Here is a 657-nt window from a genome sequence, read left to right on the forward strand (position 1 = left end):
TAAAATGCCTGCTCTCCACAGACTTTCTCCGGCCTGTTTACCCTACAGCACACACAGCTCCCCAGGGAGCTCACACAAGCTTCCCACTCCCTTCCCTGCACTCCCAGATCCCTTGGCACCAGCAGCCCAGCATCTTCCCTGCTCACAGTCCCCAAACACAGTGGACTCTGGTCAGCTCCTAAGGTCAGCCCCTGGAACAGGAGCACCACAAATGCTCTGAGAGCCACTAACGAGAAACCCTCTGTCAAGCTGCATCCCTGTGTTTCACTGTTCTGCCTCACAACAGGACGGGATGAGGAGCAGCCATCCCAGGCAGACCCAGCTCCTACAACACCCACAGCACCCTCAGCACCCTGTCTGCCTCTGCACTGGGTGAGCTCTGCTCTGCTGTCACCCTAAGCAGAACTACCAGGCAGCAAATCTGAGCAGAGCTGTGGTTACGTATCCACGTTGCTTTGCTTTTCACATGCTGAGGGAGCAGGATGGGCAGAGATGTCCCCAGGGGACTGTCCCCTCTGCCACAAGCCTGCCCAGGGCTCTCCACAGGGCAGCCCCAGCCCCCCTCCAGCAGCTGAAGATGCCCAGGGCTCGGGCAGGAGCTGTGCTGGGGGTTCCAGCAGGGGATCCTGTGCTGCCGTGTGGCCGCAGCCCAGCCCC

This window comes from Chaetura pelagica, unplaced genomic scaffold, assembly GCF_000747805.2.
Source record: "Chaetura pelagica isolate M959 unplaced genomic scaffold, ChaPel_1.0 scaffold294, whole genome shotgun sequence".
Classification (NCBI taxonomy): Eukaryota; Metazoa; Chordata; class Aves; order Apodiformes; family Apodidae; genus Chaetura; species Chaetura pelagica.